The sequence below is a fragment of the Mus musculus genome, chromosome 18 (assembly GCF_000001635.26).
Source record: "Mus musculus strain C57BL/6J chromosome 18, GRCm38.p6 C57BL/6J".
Classification (NCBI taxonomy): Eukaryota; Metazoa; Chordata; class Mammalia; order Rodentia; family Muridae; genus Mus; species Mus musculus.
In genome coordinates, this window is record NC_000084.6 from 28,711,447 (window position 1) to 28,729,823 (window position 18,377).

Consider the following 18,377-nt stretch of genomic DNA (forward strand, 5'->3'; position numbering starts at 1 on the left):
TGTTTTCTTGCTTGCTTGTTTTTTAAGACAAAGATTTGAAACAGACCCCTCTACTTTAAAGTAAACAGTCACATAAGTAAATGCAATCAAATAATATATAACTTGAGCAACGAAGAACAGAAAAAAAATCCCTGAAGTTAACACATTGAGGACTATAGAAGATGCAATTGTTAGTTTATCTACAGAGAGTAGCTTTGCTGTTATTTGATGTAGTATTAGCATTTAGCATTTACACGGGTAATCATTAATCATATGGATACTCCCTAAGTTTAAGATAGTGAGTGCTTTATGTCTGAAAAACTATGACTGTCAGTGAAGACCTGTTCAGTTTGCTACACCAAGCCACAATTAACTCAGAGGTTGTGGATGTGAGGGTCAGCCGATCCTGTTCTCACTTTGTCCTGGTATATCTTCAGCAGCAACCAAGGCAGCTGTGCAAGGAGCTTCAGGAAGTGGAACTGTGTAGATAACCTTCTTAGGACCCTCCAAAGGATTCACAAAGGAACTGCACACTTTGCTCTCATAACACTTTTGTGTCATCAGCACCATGATGTCAGGTATGCCATGATATAAGTGTAGGTTAATAACCTAGACAAAGATGCAGTCATGTTGGGGTTAAAGCCAACACCTAAAAATATCAATCATGATCTTACAAATTAGACTGAAGTTTAACTCATAAGCCTCCTGAATCATGCTGTGAAGACAATAACAGCTGCCCGGTCTGCCTTATTTCTTGTTGCAAGATCAGTTTTAAGAGACAGGAAGGCAGAGTTTTAATTTATTTCATCATTGTAAAGTATTAAATGACAGGAACAAATTTAATGAAAGTTGAAAGCATGTGGATTTGAAGAGTAAAAATATTTCTGAGAAGAATTAAAGATATAAATCATCAGGAGAACATATGTGCTCAAGGATTTGGTGCCTTAATTTTGCAAAGACTCTTCCCCGAAGAGAAAATAAGAAGAAGAGGAGGTGGGAGGAGAGGAGGTAAAGGGGGAGGGGGGAGAAAAAGAAGAAGGAGGAGGAGAGGAATAGAAAGAAAGGAGAAGGAGAAGAGGAAGAGGAAGAAGAAGAGGAAGAGGAGGAGGAAGGGAGAAGACAAAAGACAAAAAGAAGAAAGAAAACATCATAGATTTAACACCAAATCTGTCAAAATCTTATTTCAGAGTGAGATAGGAAATATCTATTGTAAACTTGGAACACAATATCAAACAATACTGTATATCAGTGCAATTTTGAGAAAATAACAGAATTTAAGATGTACTACAGAATCAGAGTAGTCAAAACAGTGTGATAATGACATGAAGCCATGTTTGTGGATCTCAAGAATAGGTCAGACAGCCAGTCACTAAATTCTTCACCCATGGACAAATGACTTTTCACAAGGAAACCAAGATTACCAGTCGAGGAAAGCAAAGTAACTCACCATGTAATTCTGGGGGAAATAATCATTGGTCAAAGAAAAGATTTGGACCAATTAACAAATAAAATTTATTATAAGCAAGTCAGAATTTAAGTATAAGATGAACTAAACACTTATAAATTGGGGGAATATCTTGTGATATAGGATGTGATTACTATTCCTTGAATAGAACATCAAAGAAGAGACTAATAAAGTGAATGTCTCTCCATAAATATCGAAAAAACATGTGTGGAAGACCTCAAATGAGGGAACACAACACTAGAATATATGTCTTCCAAAGCTGCAACTCAGCACCCAAAAGAAAACAAGCTCTTCCATTTTAGTCACTTTGGGCCGGGTACCAGAGGTTTCCCAAGGAGATCTTTTGCCAGGCCTGGTGTGAGAGTTTTGGCGAAGGGAAGCTAGTATTGGCAGGGAGACGAAGTCTCTACCATGCCTTCCAGGTCACTCGGTAACTGCGCAGCTTTGCACTGAGTCCGGTCAGGCTGGACTGACGGGAAAGCAACTCTTCAGTGAGGACTAGAGTGGAACCTCAGTTGGAGCTTCGGGAGAGATCCCTTCCCAATTGTTACAGCTCTTGGAACAAAAGACTCAGTAGGTCTCCCACAACTTTAATTCCCTGAATAGAATTTATAGACAGTTTTGGGGTGATTCAGGGTTCGACAACAGGTACCTCTCATTGGCTTGGACTGAGAGCTTGGGCGAAACCTTATTTGCATGTGGGAAGGTTTGGTTCTGTTCCTATGTGACTGATAGCCACACACCTTTCCTGGGGGACCTGTGGAGGAAGTAACTTCGACAGGAGCCGGGGGCCCAGGAGATATGATTGAACACCTTCTGTCCCATGAAGGTGGAATTCATCACCCATCAGGTCCCTGGGGTTTCAGACCTTTGCTCAACTGGAGACCAGGCTGTCTGTGTGCAGCCCACTACCCACAAGTCACCACACAGGGGGATACCATTTCAGATGCAGCAGGATCAGTAACTTGTACACACACACACACACACACACACACACACACACACACACACAAATGGGGGAATGAGAATGAGTGACATGTTTTGAGCAGTAAAATGAAGAGAATTCACTGCTTGCGAGAACATAGACTATGTGTGTGTGTGTGTGTGTGTGTGTGTGTGTGTAGACACACTGTTGGGGAGAGTATGGTGGTCCCTCAAAAGCTAACTTAGCCTCTCATAATATACCAACATTGACTCTCAGATCCCACTATGATTAACACGGATATGTGAGCTGATGTTAATATCCCATTTATAGCAGTCTTTTCTACAAAAGACAAAACATAGATTATTACCAAAGAATCTTTCAACAAAGAAATGGTATAGCTAAACATAGTGCATGCGTGGGCAAGTGTCACTCAGCATGGTGAAGGAGTTAGAACTGTATACTGTGTAACATCCTTGGCAGCATCCCAACTGAAGTGAGTTGGACAGAAAAGAAAATAGATGCTGTGATTCTACTTATGATCAAAGAAGAGATTCTACCATAATAAATATGATACCTATGAGCAAGGAGAAGGCATGGAATGGGATCATTCGGTGTTTAATGTTTTGAGAAAAGAGACAGACTTTCAGATTTAGGTAGTGCTGATGGTTTTACAACATTGTGACTGTATGTCATGTTATTGGACTTGAACTATTTCTAAAAAGAAATATACACACATTTAGAAACTATAAATTGCATTAACCATATAGTAAGAATTTGTAATATTATTGTGTCATTCTGATCTGTTCTTTAGTGAATAAGAAGTAACTAAACATGCCAATATCATTCCCACTATAAAACACAAACAGAGGTTGATGACTTCCTAAAGCTTATGCTATAATAAGATGTGGGATGGGGGCAGAAGGCAGTATAGATTTCGACCCACAGACTTCATCCATTGAAGCAAGTTTTCTTGGGATCTGTCAGATCTTCACATGGCTAAGTAACTGGATAAGTGAGGAAGTGCAATGGTAATGTGATCATGCCTTAGCCTAGTGGGAACATTTTGTCTCTATGCAGTTCAACCTCACTTTGAATTTTAGATTTTAATTCAATATCTAAAATAGAGCTCATCAAGCTTCTATGTTATTGGTTCTAGTTTTCTTGTTGTTGTTGTTTGTTTGTTTTTGTGGCAAGGTCCTTTTAGAGGTATTATGGTTACCACAGATTCAGTGCAAATGTGCCTCAAGAAGATGTGTGAGAGAGAGAATCACATCTTCAAATTCCCTTAATTACTTCTAGGACCTTCCAAATGGCCCTCTTCGAAGAGATACCCATACCAATTTTTAAATGAATTGAAGTCCACATTTATGTGTGTACAGTTTGTCTGTCATGATCAATTTTAACTGTAAACTTGACTAGAATGAGGAAGCCTAAGAAACTAGTCAAAGATAGTCTGAGTGTGTACATGAGGGCTCAGTTCTACACAGTGGTTTGATGTAATGATGAAGGTAGCATTTCATGGACTATGGAAGGTACAACCTCATTGAAAGAGACTCCTAGAGGCTGGGTCTTACCTTAGACCTTTCTCTTGTTGATGCTTGGCCTTTGTCTACCAGTGTGTATTGCTCTCCCCTGAGGTACTCTTCCCAAAAAAGCCCTGTTCCCTCTGTGCCTTTCTCCATGACATGTCCACCCTTTCTGCTCTTCCCCATGATGCTGTTTCGCACTGGGTCCTTTAGGATGATGCTCGGTGTCATTGTGCCCTTCACTTATAGCACTCTGCTCCATGATGACCCCCATCCTGATTCCCTGTTCCTCAGCCACCTTGCCAATGAGGATCTGCTAAACTACACAAACATGGACCCAGCTATTGAACACTGAATCATCTGAAACAAAATAAAACCTTGATCTCTTGAGTTCTTCTGTAATAAATTCTGTGAAAGCTGCAAAAGTTCTGAGTTATGCATGCCTCCATCAAAGCTGCTGGCTACATTCCCTTGTAGGAATGTATTTGTCTCCTAGGCTGCATTTCCTAAAATCATTAGAAACTTCAAAGCAACATCTGTCCCTGTGGAGGCTATTTCCTCATAGTACAATAGGAAATGTGACATCTTTCCTCTTCTTGAGAATAGACATATGCCATTTCTGCAGATGAGTCATATATCCTGTGCCACTGGATATTTCTCTCTGTTCTGCAGTTACATGGCTCAGATTCTTAATTAAATTATTTATCTTCACAGCAGCATTTATAAGACAAATATTTGTATGTGTAAAAGAATGAAGTAGTGCAGGGTAAGAGGGACATGGAATCTGCTTCAAACCGGATATGGAAACATTCTACTAATCTCTTTTGAAGCTTGGTGGAGTTTCAATCTCCCCTTTAAAAGTGAATTAAACAAAGTAGCCAAAAAGCATATGCTTTTATATAAAACATTCCAATTATAAGGAGGCTGAAAACAGTTTGAGAGTATGCACTGATTCTATCTGAGGAAGAGCTGGCTTATTCTGGTTTCTTGGGGGAACTCTTATATCTAAAATGGGTAGATGAAGACATCACTGGAAATGATGTACTGGGTTTGATACTGAGGGTGTTGTACATGACTGAAGCTAGAGCCTGAAATGAAAATTCAGTTTGTTAAAAGACTGGTGAATTGGGCTCAGAGGCAACATGGGAAATTTCCAGGGTTTGAGGCTTGCGACCAGTCATGGTAGAGTTGACTCAGTGTTTATGGAAAGGGTCTCTCCAGCAACTGCTTTCTTGTAGTCAGATAGGTCAGAGGTTGAAACATTATAGCCCCTGTTTGTATGCTTAAGCCTTCAGACCTCTGCATTCAAATTACATCATTCTATGTCACAGAACAATCAGAGTTTATAAGGTAGATGAGGGAGGACAAAGACTTCTGCATCCTGTAATGGATGCTGCAGGAACTTGCCTTCTCCATGGGATACATCCTAAATTGCCAGTAACCCTGAGGGTGTCTCTTAAAGGTCCTGGGTTTGGAGTGATATTATAGTTTAGCAAATGCTGAGGGAGTAATTGTTTTACTCATATAGCAGAAACATAATGGTGTAATTCTTTCTAAACTGCTGCCTTGGGGTATGTGAGACACTCATTTCATCATCCTGAAACTCGGTTGATTTGTTTATCAATAATATGCCTACCCTAGGTTTTTCTCAAATGTGTTTGTATGGGAAAATAAAATATGCATGGACATATGAAAATAATCTGATAAATTATGTATTGTCCTTCATAGTGGACAGTGATAAAAGGAGTATCTAGGGATGACCTTGCAGAATCTTAGCTCAACAATCCACTGAATAAAGTGATCATCTTCTCATTTGCAGAGAGGAAATAAATACTGAAAATCATAGCAGCTTGTCCTGGATTGCTGCACTTGTTCTTGGTACAAAAAGAACCCCAGCTCCATTGTTGTACTTGTGATCCTTCCTCTGTGTGGTCATCTGCCATTAACAATGGAATGGCCCTTTGCTCAGAGCCCTCACTTCTAGTAGAGTGAGTATCAAGATCCCTTTCTTGATCTATCACTATGCCAAATAGATTGGTGTACAAAGAATAAAACTGGATGATCTGCAAGTCAGAAAGTATTCAATTAGATCCTGAATTTCTCTTTTGCTCTGTGATACAATGTAGTCCCATTAAATGAGTCATTAATCCAGAAGGAATTAGAGCCTAGAATTCTAAGTTACACTCTGAAATTGACTGCCATATCCAAACTCTGCTGAAATTGTTCAAGTGATTTACAAATCATACACATATGTGCAAACTGGAAAGGGCTATGTCTGGTCTGTGAGGATTAAATGGCTACCTTTAGTTCTTCAGCCATGTTCTTTATGTATCCAGTGCTGTGGGGATGGCAGATCTATTCTTGTGACTCAGTGTACTAAAATCTTCTCTGCAGTGTGACTATGATGACCTTAGCCTTTCATGAACAGTCAGTCCTACAATATATAGTATCCTCATCGCCTATAGTCACAAGGAACTACTTTCTTTCATGAATTTTATCATTAGGGATATATCCTATTTGCCTTTTCTGGAATATGATGTTACCTTGGCTCTCACTGTTGCCATGCAATAATTTCATTTCATAGTCTTCAGACTATTCTTCCTTAATTCAGACACATTTTGTTTTTAACTCTGAGAAATTCTTCACTGTATCTCTGGAGACCTCTCTTATGGTTCTATACCATTATGAACTTTGTAGAAGATCTGACACACAGACATATACGTGTGTGTGTGTGTGTGTGTGTGTGTGTGTGTGTGCATGTCCTGGTCCCTATGATCTGACAATAAGAAAGCCTCTTGTCAACAAATAAAGTATTAGTTCATTTTGTAATCCACATATTAAAGGCAATACCTGGATATAAACAAATTTTATGAGTTGGTCTAAGTTATCTTATGACCAATGTGATATTACAACCAAAAAATATTGCGTGTTTCTAAACAAGGACTTTTAAAAAAAATACCAAACTGTATATCCTGATAATCAACAGGCCATATCACATATTCTGATTAGACACACAATTTCTTACAGGAAAATGTAGAATAATAAGAGCATATCATAGTAGTTTACTGTATGATACAAAAACAGGTCTTAGTGGATTCATGCCACCTGTTTTCTCTTCTTGACTGAATTGTCCATGTGGCCCTAAGGACCTCAGTATTATGAGAACCAGAATCACAGATTCTGGCCTGCCCCAAATCTGAGCAGTTCTATGAATTGCTGGAAAAAAAAACCCTATCATCTTACCACCCAGTGGACATTTTCTTGATTTACTATATCTTTATCACTTGAGTCTTAGCGTTTATAGCAGATCTTAAAATACTATTTCAAGACATACTGTGACACTAGAGAACATAGCCTATAGGGATTCAAACTGAAGTCAACCCATTGGCCTTTATTGGTACTTAGTATGAGCACGATAGTGTTTTAAGCATAGTGAACATTGCAAAAATAATGTGTAGTCCAGTCATAAGTGCTCGAAAATCTAACTGGAGAAGTGAAAAAAACAAATGATGGGGGAAAGGGAGAAGTTCTAGGACATTGCCCATGATAGATGGCAGTAAAACCCCCTGAAACATATGTATTGTTGGGACATTGAAGAAGTCAGGACAGTGATTTCAGGAATTTAGCTGGAACAGTGAAGACTGGCAGGAGTGAAAGAGAATTGGAAATAAAAATTCCCAGACAATCTTGGACACTCACAGGTGCACCATGCAGTGAAGGGGTAGAGAAAGGTAAAATCCGATCACAGTGTGGACAGAGATCTTCCTAAAGTGAGGAGAATCTCTTCATGAAAATGAGGACAGAGGCAGGATTAGACATGTAGGCATCTGGGAACAGCATAGCATAGAGATGATGTGGAGTCAGAACAGAGAAGTGTGTAGCAATGAGAGCTGTCCTTCCAAAGTAATGGGCTAGCGGAGTCCTAAGGTCAGAAGGGCAGGTTTTCCCTGCCCTGAGTAGGTGAACTGGCCAATCAGATTATGCCGCATGGAATTAATATGAGTCAGGCTTGCATTTTTATTAACTAACCAATGCATTCTCACTTTCATTACCCTGCCCATTTTCTGCTGGTGTCCCCCTCTACAAATCAATAAGCAAAGAACTCCATCTGTGGTAGAGCAAACCTGCCTAAAAGCAGCAAACCGCTATATGCTACCACATTATGCCTCGTTTCTCTGGCTGGTTTTCTTGTTTTAAACCAAGGCCAGTTCTTGTCTGCTTTCTTTGTTCTGGAAGACCTTTCACTCAGCAAACAATACGTCATCCCAGAGAGAGGATTACATGGGTGGATGTGTTTTGTTTCCATGTAGCCCAAATTTTAGGCTTTTATCTGAAAATTTGAAAGTAAAGGAGACATTCATCTCCTCTATCTAGAGCTATAGTGATGTTTTAACCCACTGAAATTTAGATTTATCTAAATTAGATTCAGTTAAATCCTCTCCTCTGTCATCCCTGTTAGAAAACACACAGGCTTGCTTTCTAGTTGATGAAAGAGCTGAGATTTGAAGTGTAGCTCTTTATTCCCCCAGCTTCCATTCCCACCTCCTCCAAATAGTACACCCCACCACACTCTGGCATGCTCACTCATCCTTGACAGGGAGGTGGTCCAGCCTCAATAAAGCAAGCATGGAGAGAGAGGTGGGCACCTTAGAGCGGAGAGTAATGAGCTGCTTCCCTGGGACACTATGTAGCTTTAGAAGCGATTTTCCTCAAATGTGGTACGATCGAGAATTTGTAGAAGTTTATTCTTAGCTCTTTCCCTTGGCTTCTGCAACATGTTAACAGCTTGTGCATTTTGTAATGCCTTATTCTCATTGCCATGGTAACCATTAAAACTTAAGGTATATGTGACTGGAGATCTGGCCCAGGCATTGGTTACTGGCATACTGGAAGACAGTACAAATGGAACTACACCTGGCAGCTTCTTGTTACAGGTGTGTCTAGCTGAGTGTTAATATGTAAATTTTTGAATAGCAAAATATTAGGCAATGGTTATTCATTTCAGGAAGACTAAGCAGTAGAATTTTTTTATCAAGCAAATTCTTTGGTCAGCCTCAAACTAGATTATTTCATTATTTTCAGGATTGTTCTTGGAAACTCAGCCCTGAGTTTTGGAACATAGGAAGGGGTTATAAATTTTCTTGTAGAACTAAATGCTACCTAGACCTATCCATAATTTTGTTTGTTTATGTTAAATGGTGAATGGCTGGCTATGCCAAGATGGAATCATAGTTGATGAACTCTTAACAAATTTAGTTGAAGTTAAGCAAATCCAGTTACATATAATAAGCCAAAGATTACACAAACAAGCTAAAGAGCCCTGCAGGAACAGTGGAAAGACAGGAACATGAAAACCGTGGTTCTGCAAAAGTTGATGACTGCTCACCAGAGTGCAGTTCCAGTCTCTTTCCATTTTATTGTTTCAGGGCACTTGTTCTTTCCAATATCAATATTGTGCTGTTGGAGAAGTTTGTGTGCAGCTTATAGGAGGAGTTGTAAATCCATGAAGTGAAGTTCATATTTGAGTAAATGTCTATATGTCTGGAAAGAGCATGTGAGAAAATTAAATAGGAATAAAATAGTAGTTATGAAGTGGACAATTCTTGTGTTAGGAAGGGGAACCATGAGCTTGATAACCATGAGGTTCTAAGGGTAACATTTACGTTCTCTGTTGCAAGTCCAGAAGATAATCAGCTGATTGCATTGTCATACCAGGAGTAAGACAATTCTCAATATGTTACCTTTTTTTGTATGACTCATGGTAATTACTAATGTGATGGTTCAGTGGAGGGCAGTGTGCACAGTTGATGGGGAAACTCTTAAACTCCAGCTGAAGATGATATTTTGTGAAAACTATTGAAATTCCTTAGAAGTATGCAAATCTTTCCATGTAGTTCATATGCAAGTGACAGCCACTCCCTGTCTAATGTGAAGATAACGGATTTGCACTGAGCTCCTGACAGGGTTTGATTCAATAAAATATTTAAAGCGTGGGAAAAAAATAGGCTCCAAAATACAGGAATATGATGAAAACTGACACGGCGAGAACAGCGTAGAAACCACATAGTTCTGTTTTGTAATGAAGGAATTCAGACACCGCATTTCTTCCCCTCGTTGCCCTTTCTGCCACAGTTGTTAAATCCAGAGTCCTGGCTCAAAGACAAAACAACAGACACACTCATCATCCCTCTGGGGACATTGTGTGTGGATGAGACACCTCTTTCACTGTTGTCTTTCACGGAGATGGCTTCCCAGTCTGGCCAGTAGGTTTCCATTCTCAGGCACTGGCAGGTGTTTTCTTAATCAGAATTCTTACTCATGTGAGACACTGAAGTACAGCTCTGTGTGAAAGTCTGTCTTGATTCTGAACTTGGCAGAGACACCCTTTTCTTGTTACTCCTATCAGAACAAGAGGGAACTCAGCAGTGCAGAAGTTTCCCTAACTGACCAGTACACTGCTGTTTGGCCAATACCCAGAGCCGCGGAGCATTGAACTTAGCCATACAATAAAAAAATGTCTACTCACCAATGCCTAGTTATTTAAAGGAATGTTGATGATATAGATTTGGAAGAAGCAAAGTCTGTTTTGTAGAGTTGAAAGAATGTGGAAGAGCTGACCAGCAGTCCAGTTCTGACATACTTTTTTACTGAATGGGCCTGCCAATCATGTCTTTCTCTTCTATAACTACCAAGTCAAAAGGATGTGGTCACATAGCATATACCTAGAAACACACAGAAACACACAGCACATACTTAGACACACAGCACACAGCACACATACCCTATACACACCTAGATGCACATGTGTACAACCCCCTACACACACCTAGGCACACACATGTACACACATACTATACATAGCATTCACTGAGGCCCGCTAAACATAGCCCTCACAGCTAAACACAACTAAACATGCAAAAATCTTGGCATTTACCGTAAAAACAGCACTTACTAGATTACACATGCACAACATCCACTTAGAGACACACTCCCACACAACACAAAGCTAAGTACACAAATACAGCATACACATAAACACACATTAAACACACAGCACAAAACTAGACATGTATTAAACATACTACACATTCCTAAGCACATACACAGCACAAATGTAGACACATACAGCATACACTGAGACATGGACTGTGAACACACAGTATCCAACAAGACACATACTACATACACATAACACAAAGTGAGACACACACATATTACACACAGCACATGCGGAAAATCCCTAGAGACACACACCATACAAGTAAATATACACATTACATTACACACAGGTAGACACATATATTACACTATACATACAGAACATACTTAGACACATTATACACAAAGAGCACATATTTAGACACCCATGGTCCTACATATAATCACTAAACACCTACAAATTAATCAATACACTACACACATAGACACTTAGATACATATATACCATACATATATACCATATTATACACACATACATACAAAAGCACTCAAGACATACATAGACTTATATGTGGCATGCTATACATAACAGAAAACTACATTCACTTTGCACACACTTAAAATACACAGAATACACAATGCAATACACATCTTGCTACATACTCTACACAACACTACATACAAAACATTTGCCAACATATACATATACATCACATATCCTCATGTATATGTACATTTTACTGCACATACACCACATATATCATCCCCCTGAATGTACAAGAAAACTCACCCATGCACGCACGTATACACACACACACTCACATCTCACATACACACCATGACATTCACAGAATGAACACCCATTTCTTTCTTTCTTTCTTTCTTTCTTTCTTTCTTTCTTTCTTTCTTTCTTTCTTTCTTTCTTTCTTTCTTTCTTCCTTCCTTCCTTCCTTCCTTCCTTCCTTCTTTCTTTCTTTCTTTCTTTCTTTCTTTCTTTCTTTCTCTCTTTCTTTCTTTCCTCTCTGGAGCATGGGGACACACTCATTTCTCTTCTCAGTTCAATGTTTATTTTCATGATGTTATCTCTGCCATTAGAGGGATAGAATACAAAACTACAAGTTTCATCTGCCTCTAGTCTCAGTGGGAGAAGTCTGTCATCAGCCAGAAGCAGTCTGTGTCATTGGATATAAATGCACAGAGGTCTCACAATTACCTGGGGACATCTTTGACTACCAGAGTGAGAACAACCTCTGTTGAGTGGGCACAAATGTCTCCCATGTCCTTTCTATAGGGCTTTCCCCAGTCATCTGTTCTTTTTTGCAAATCGTTAGTAATAGACATAAGAAAACTAGGTAAGTTGCTATTCCCATCTCATGCCCAAATTTGCTAGTGTCAGTAGCTAAATCAGAGCTCCAGTAGTGATATCATCTGCAAAGTCCTGCTTTAGACACAATTGACAGATGGTCCTCACATTCCTACCCCTAAGGTTTATACCCTTTTCCCTCTTGGACATGTGGAGAACCTGAGCATCTGTCATTTCTACTTGATACTTCTCAAATGTAGAGGAACATATCCCAGAATGTGGGGGAGGGCTATCTCAGGTGTACTGAATCTTCCTTGTAGAGGAACATGTCACAGAATTCTGGAGGAAGAGCTCATGAACTTCTCACGTAGCATAAATTGTGGATGACATGCAGGAACAGAAGAAGATCTACTGGTAGTGGGCAGCTGGGAGAAGAGTGGAGGCCTTTGGTCTCACTACCGCAAGAAAGTGGAACCTGCCAGTAACCAGGGAGGCTTGAAGTGGATTCATCGCCTCAGCTAAGAATCATATTCCCAGCAGGGGCTTCAGCTAACCTATCCCAAGATGGTTCCAAAAGTAGTACTGGATGTGTGTTACTTCATGCTCTTGCACATAGTGTGCATTACATAGTAAGTAAGGACAAAGACTGGGATCACCCATTCCAGAGTACTCTGTTCACATAATCAAGAGTCACTATCTGACAATGGGAAGGATGCTCCAGTCACAAATTACAGAAATAACTAAATCAAAAAGCGTCTGTGACCAAGTTCACTAGCTGAATGTCATCTCCTAATGGTGTATGGGAAACTCCATTAAGACCTATGCTTCAGATCAAGGCTCATCTCTCTGTACTCCAACCAGAGTGAGCTCACACTCCTGCCTGTCAATAGAAGGCCATGCTGTACACTTGTGTTTATTTGGTAATGAGTTGTATCCGATGCTTTAGGGGAGGGTGTTAAATCTCTTATAATGGATATAACTGTGTAAGACTGCCAATGGGGACATTTCGTCCTGACCTCAGCTGGTGATCACGTTGTGCCCTGAAGCATAAGAACAGATAGTCCTTATAATTTTATCCAAGCTAGCAGAGCAGCAGCTGCTGTCCTTGAAGCTTGGTATCTGATTAAATCCCCAAATTAGACATCACATTTTGCAACCTAAATTCTGTCATGGTAGTAAAATTTGATAGTATAGGGTCCTCACATTTTTCCTCTGCTATGATAGAGGTTTCCTCAGCAGCACACAGACCCCCTCAGTGCCCACCCGTTATTCAGGCACTTTATTAGAATTTGGGAGTTTGCAATCTTCCTAATGTAAGGAAGGGAAGAGGGAGGCCAATTCAGCTGCAATTGTTGTACCTACCTCCAGGGACACATCTCACAGATTGCCATGAAAATAAATCGGAGAGTTTACAATTTCACATCATTGCCTAGCCTATACTGTTGCACAGACAAAAGCAGACCCCATCCACCATCGTCACAACCCAAAGAAACCTGCCAGCGCCTCGGTTCCTTTCCTGGAGAAAAACACATTAACACCAGTACAGGCTACAACCTTTCGGGAAGTGTGCTGGCATTCTGCTTCATGGAAAAGGATTTATTATTTATTACTTTGTTTCTTCAAGATTGTCTTCCTTGTTTCTTCAGGGAAGGAGCTGTTTACGTCCAGTATCCAGAATGAAAGCTTTCAACTGCAGCTTGCTGCAAATTCCTCCCTAACAGTCAACCAGCAATTAGAACTGTTTGTTACAGTGGCAGCCACAGAAGCATTTCAAGCAACAAGGCAGAAGCCTGGGGAGACAGAACGAGAGCTGGTTCATTTGAAGGGGACTATCGCCACACAGCAGCTAATCCTGGGATAGCAGGCAATTTGGGGAGCATGGCTGTTTGCAACTTTGGAGAAAGACCTGATCTTGATTTTGCTGGGAGGAAAGAAACTGGGAAGCCCTGTTTGGGGTGTTTAGAAAGAGAGTATTCACATTCTAACTCAATATCTGAATATTCTAACCTGATATGAAATACTAAGGAATAAATTGGGAACTTTACTTGTTAATGTTGTATTTGAGACAGTATTGCAGGGCTTAGAATATATCTCACAATAAGAATCTTGCAATAGTGTTGTTTACATAACAGAAGGAGCATATTTAAAATAATATCTCTGACATCTTTGTCTGTAATGGCGTCTTTTGATATTTGACAAATTATATTTGAATTTAATTAATATCTTAGTCAGAAATGTTATGTTTGGTGTGACACTTTTCTCCCTATTCTTTCTGTTTCTTGTGTGTTCTTTCCATTCTTCTACTATACACTTTTCAAATTTATAACTGGATTCTGTTCTTGATTTCAGCAATTAAAAAGAAAAATGTGGTACTTCTGACTTGTACCTCGTCTTTGGTAGCTATACGTTCTTCTCAAATACAGCAAGAATTCCATCAAAGGCAACTGAGAAGCTGTGAAATACTGCAGGTTTTTGATGTTCTCAAAGAGAAGTGTTTTTTTCTCCTTTGTTCCAAACCCATTATTAAGTTGAGATTCAAAATAAATAGCCAACTGCAGAAAGGTCTTAGATATTACGTTGAGTAAGAAATTTGCTAGATATTTTGTGTTCACATATTTGAATATATTACATTTTCTATTCTCTATTAAAGAGTCAGGTTACCAAGCAGAACTGTGAGCAGGCATCACTCAGAGGGAGCTGACACAAGGCTGGGTGGTTTGCATAGGTGGTTAGGCACATTATTGTATAGCTTCCAGTACATTCTCAGTAGCACATACTTCAAATGCAAAAAAAACAAAAAACAAAAACAAACAAACAAACAAAAAACATTGGTATTTTTCCTTTTTGTTTCACTATGGTTGCCGCCCCCCCCCCCCTTATTTTGCAAGTATAGAGCCAGTCTGTAGCAATTCTTTCCCATGTCAGAGGTGAACCCATGCTAGACTGGAGACATAAAAGATCAATTTGTTGCATCCTACTTCAACATTAAAAACAGCTTAAAGTATACTTGTTAGTCCATGCACTTGCAGCTCTAAGGAAGTGTTCCAGCCCTTCAGTACTGAAAGTGTGGATATTGGTGATAAACCAAGATGTGTACCCTAAACCAAAACTAACCAAAATGTTTAGGCTGAGAAATATATAGCTCCAAGGAAGAAAGATGAGGAGGAAGAACAAAAGAAAGAAAAGGAGAACACAAAAGACAACTTCGCCATTCTAAACACCAGTCAGTTTGGGAATTTACAAAAACAAACAAACAAACAAAAACAAAAACAAAAAACAAAAAAACTTACATGTAAATTATTTTTCTTTATTCTTATCCATATTTAAACAGTTCTACAACCCCCTTTTCCTCAGAGAGCTTCACGAACCTCTTTGAAGGAAGAGCATCCAGGGCAAGTGGCTTCCTCTTTCTATTTTGAGGGATGGTTGGTAACCAGCACCCTGTTCTGAAAGAAAGCCATAGATGAGTCGGCCTATCAAGCACCATGACTAAGTCACTGTGAGAAGAGTGACTAAGTCTTTTCACATTCCTTTAGAATCAAGCTTTCAAATTCTGCTTGTCCTCTTCCATTAAAATCCATGAGAGATTTTTTTTTTAAAGCAAAACATAAACATACAATCTTTGCAGCTTCATAAATCGAGAGGAGTACAGAAATTATGAAGCTGATCCTATGGTAAGTCAGTGCTTTGATAATGTGCAGTCACATTGTTTCCTTAGATGGAGAAGAGCACTACCACATTATGTTAAAGTGATAGTTGCCTGGTAATTTGATCCTCTTTGGAGGTATGGTAAAATTACTGGATTTATGCTCTGTCTGCCCCCAAGCAGAGTAGCTAAGACCTCCCATGACAGAACACACATGCCAAAGAGTCTTGACTTTCCTGGTTAATTAGAAGTGTTTCATTGCACACTGGAAGCAAAGAATCCTGGGAGAAACCAGGGTATAATTCCAGGAAGTTACGACATATGAACCTTCTTTGTCAATATATCACTTTGGGACCTCAAATTCTTTGCAGCCCACTCTGAAATTGAGATTTGTAGTTAGGACAAGGAACTCAGTTCTCTTTACAGTGAGGATTTATAGGATACTGTTGTCAGCACCACAGATTCATATTTAATGGACCCATTTTTAATAGCTTTTCAGACAACATGCACTTCTCCCTCACCCATCATGAACATGGTTATGACACTTAGCCACTGTCAGGAATGTGGAGCACAAGAATGTTCTTATATCCCAAGCTTTTGGATTACTTCATCTCCATGAGTGAAAGGCTCTTCTATCACCATTGGATCCTGTTCTGTGTACTTGCACCTCAGTCTTGCTAGCTTCCCATGAGAGAATTCAACTCTGCCTGGATCTCCTGTGACAAGTTCGTGAGTAAGCAACATAAAATGAAAGCCTTAACTACTGTAGAACCATGGAGAATGAAGAAAACCTACAAACCAAAATTGCTTTGAAGAGTACTTGCCAGGTAAATAATCACCTTAAATCGAGGACTGTGAAGGACTTAAGACAAAGGACTTGTGGCCTTTTGTCTGCCACCAGCCTGTTCCATGTGCATGGAACTGCTCAACAAGTACAAAGAGGAAAATCTCTGGTCAATCAACCATCCTACTTTTCTTCAAACTGATCAACAATAATTTAGGAATGGAAAAACTCTTCTTAGTCTTTGAGAAAGAGACTGGATTTTGGGACCTTTCTTCAACTGCTAATTTTGTCTTCTGATGTCTGTGGTAACTGCTGTGCTTGATTTTCCTCTTTGAGTTCCCTAACTGACAGCAGAATGAACCTAGTCAAGAGCCATAGGCTTTAAAATATTGTTTTAAATTAGCACCTCAGTTAACCATTCATCCTGAGATTCTTTGAGACCTAAGAGAAACGAAATGATCTTTTCTGACTGAAAGAAAGAATGCTATGAATTGAGCCACTTCTACAAGGGCATAGACACAAAACAGACAAGGAAGGCTTAAGATAATAATCTCCGTACTGCCCATTTGGTCTTATGAGTTTACAGGACAGGAGGAATACGGGAAGCTCCTATCAATTCTCAGCCTTTTGATTCTCCTTCCTGCCTTCTTTCCTGCCCTCTCTGCTCCATCCTTTTCCCCTCCCTTTGGTTCTTTTCTTTTTATGCTATTTACGTTAAAATGAAATCAGAATATTCTTACCCTTCTTTATTTCTGCAGAACCTTCTTGAAAACAAGACTACAGAGACAACAGCTCTATGTGGGGTCAGAGCACTTGAGATTTCCCAAATCCTCCTGCCTGCAGCACACACACACACACACACACACTCGCGTGAGCGCACACACACACACACAAACCTGCAGATCTATTATCCACAGTATACTCTCTACACCAATCTGCAGTTTCTGACTTAACACTAGCATGAGAAAGCTGACCACCCAGAACAGATGATGGCTGTGAGGCACAGGCCATGAAAGAAAAGCAAAGGTCAACCCATGTCCTCAGGCTTGATCAGAACTATCAGGAAACAAGAGGCACAGAAGACAGGAAGATGTGTTAGTGTAGAAGAGAAAGAAATATTATAAGGGGGGGGAGAGAGGAGCCAGGGAGATTTTGTCAACTATACTCTCAAATCACTCTTTCCTTCTGCAGGCCTTCTACCCATGATGAGCTATGGCTGACCACATTCCTCAGGTGGCTGAAATTTTTCAGAAATGCCTGTGATGCTGATCCTCATTCAACCCAGGGTTGTAAGCTTAATTGGCTTTTTAGAGTATAATACAATGTTTTACTTGTGGACTCTTCATGTACTTAGTGTTGACATCCATACACATGTGCTCGTGTGCACACTCATGCATGCATGCACGCACATGACTGTGTCCACAAAACACATACATATTTTGCCAGATATTAACGATGAGGATCAGTAAAATATGAGTCGGTTGTTTTAGCAGATTCCATATTATTCTTCTCCAGACAAAGAAAATCTGTCATAGAGGAAGGACAGCTAAGTGGATCAATAACCACACAACTACTCCAAAGTGAAAAAGCTTATATTCAGTCTTTTGATCGTATATTCTATTTCTTCTAATACATCAGTCTGCCTTTGATATTATCTTACCTGATTATCAAGGATCTCATTCAAATCTTCATTTCCCTCTGATGTCTTTGTGAATACATCACTTTACACAATTCACTTCTTTGAAGTATGTGATAATAGTAATGATATTTTTTTTCCACATGATATATATTGAGAACCTTTTTCAGTGAA

The 18,377-nt window shown here is 39.6% G+C and overlaps 2 long non-coding RNA genes across 2 annotated transcripts in view; both read left to right on the forward strand.

The window, feature by feature from the left end:
* Positions 1 to 18,377, forward strand: part of 4930474G06Rik (RIKEN cDNA 4930474G06 gene) — a 438,013-nt gene that overhangs the window by 151,283 nt on the left and 268,353 nt on the right. The gene's annotated exons all lie outside the window — the stretch shown is intronic.
* Positions 415 to 15,401, forward strand: BC051408. Its single transcript, XR_877262.1, has 2 exons — positions 415 to 557; positions 13,784 to 15,401. It is a non-coding gene; the product is annotated as a cDNA sequence BC051408 (long non-coding RNA).